This window comes from Oryctolagus cuniculus, chromosome 1, assembly GCF_964237555.1.
Source record: "Oryctolagus cuniculus chromosome 1, mOryCun1.1, whole genome shotgun sequence".
Taxonomy (NCBI): Eukaryota; Metazoa; Chordata; class Mammalia; order Lagomorpha; family Leporidae; genus Oryctolagus; species Oryctolagus cuniculus.
In genome coordinates, this window is record NC_091432.1 from 225386868 (window position 1) to 225388906 (window position 2039).

The following is a 2039-nucleotide window of genomic DNA, read 5'->3' on the forward strand; positions in this document are numbered from 1 at the left end:
GAGTGAACCAGTGGATGGAAGACCTCTCTCTCTCTCTCTCTCTCTCTCTCTCTCTCTCTGCCTCTGCTTCTGCCTCTCTGTAACTCTGCCTTTCAAATAAATAAACAAATCTTTAAAAAAGTTCTTGTGTGTTTAAGGTCCACTCTGAACTGTAGTTCTATGGATTTTGACACATACATAAGGACATGTATCCATCATTACAGTTTCATACAGATGTGGTCCCCCCCCACCGAAAAATCCTGTGCATCACTTATTTAACCCTCCCTCCCCAAGCCCCTGACAATCACTGATTTGTTTATTATCTCTATAGTTTTGTCTTTTTTAAAGTATCATAAAATGGAATCATCTGTATCATATGTGATAGTTAATTTTACATGTTGATTGAGTTAAGGGACTATATATGTGGGATCTCCATCTATTGGCTCTGTTTCATTGGAGAACATTAACTAATACAGTACATAGTTCCTGGCCTACTCCTTTTGGGATGGCGATAATAGGTTTCAGAGCTGATACAGAACTATTCTGAAATGCTTTGTTTCCCTGGTACTGCTGAGGCTTTTGCTTGATCCTGCTGATACTGCCTGAAGAAGTGGCGTGTGATTTCTCAGGTCTTGTCCTACTAGGTGGAGCATGGAGATGCTGAGTCATGGGACTGTGAAGTGCTTTGCCTTCCGGGCCAGCCAAGGCCAGTGGAGCTCTGGCTTAATTCCTCCTCGGGTTATGGGAAGAGGTAGAAGGTGCTTTCCTGAGATCCCCAGTACCAAGTGCTACCAGGTGAGGGGTGGAAAAGACAGGGCCTACGGGACAGACAGGGCCTCTGGGACAGAGAGTATTCCCAGAGCCTGTTCTCAAAGTCCCTTGGTGCCCAAAGCTTCTGAATCTCCCCAGTGTATCTGTGTCTATGGGCTGTCTTCTGCTGATGGTGGTGGAGAGAGAGGATTCTAGTCTGCTTTTTGTTACTGTGATGGAATATCTGAGGCAGACTACTTTTCAGGAAAAGAGGTTTATTTTGATTCTTGGTTGGGGTATAAGAGCAAGAGGCTGCAACTGATAATGCCTTCTAGAAAGCAGAGCCCTGAAGTGGTGCAGGCTGTCACTCGACAAGAAAGAAGGATTTGCATACACCTGGTGTCTCTTCTTGTCTCCCTCTTCTTACCCACAGGAGATCTACTCTAATTACCTTATCTAGTCTTAATCACTTCCCAAAGGCCCTATCTCTAAATACCATAATCATTAATATTAATTTTTCATCCTCTTAATACCTGACAATTTAAATTTCTATAATTTCTCAGCCTTTTGGCTAAGATCAAGTGTGAAGATTAAATTTCCACACATGAAACCTTGGAGGACACTCAAGCCATATCCAAACTGTAACAGGAAACACTGAGCATAGGTCACTCTGTGGGTCAGGAACTTGGGCCTGGCTTAGCTGTGTCTTCTGCCTTGGGGTCTCTCACAAGCCTGTAATCAAGGTGTTGGCTAGCAATGAAGCCTCACCTGAAGACATGACTGGGTAAAGATCTGCTTCGAAGTGTACATTTGTGGTGTCAGCTGTGTTCAGTTCCTTGAGGGTGGTTGAACTGACTGAGAGTCTCAGCTCCTTTTTGGCTATTGGATGGGGGTTGCCTTCAGTTCCTTCCTATGAGGACTTCTCTAACATGGCAACTTCCTACGTCAAAGGCAGCAAAGGAAGAAGGTCTACTAGTGAGACAGAGTACAGTCACATGTAAACTAATCATGAAAATGACTTCTCATTTTCTACTAATTATAAGGAATTCATCCCACACTCCAGGTGAAGAGGAGGAGCAGCCATGACTCACATAAGGACATGAATACCAGGAGAAGTGGATCATTAGGTGCCATCGCAGAGTGTGCCTGCCATAGGCATCATCAATATTCTTTATGATTTTAAATGTTTTAATAAGCAATAATGCATTTCACTTACAGAATACTTACTAAACTTGTTTTTCCCCCATAGAAGGGGATTAAGATAAAAAGTTCTTTTAACTCTAGTTCTTAATTTTTTTAAGATCTTATTT

General features: G+C 42.6%; 1 long non-coding RNA gene across 1 annotated transcript in view; it reads left to right on the forward strand.

Annotated features, from left to right (window-relative positions):
• Positions 1-2039, forward strand: part of LOC127493200 (uncharacterized) — a 150399-nt gene that overhangs the window by 24820 nt on the left and 123540 nt on the right. The gene's annotated exons all lie outside the window — the stretch shown is intronic.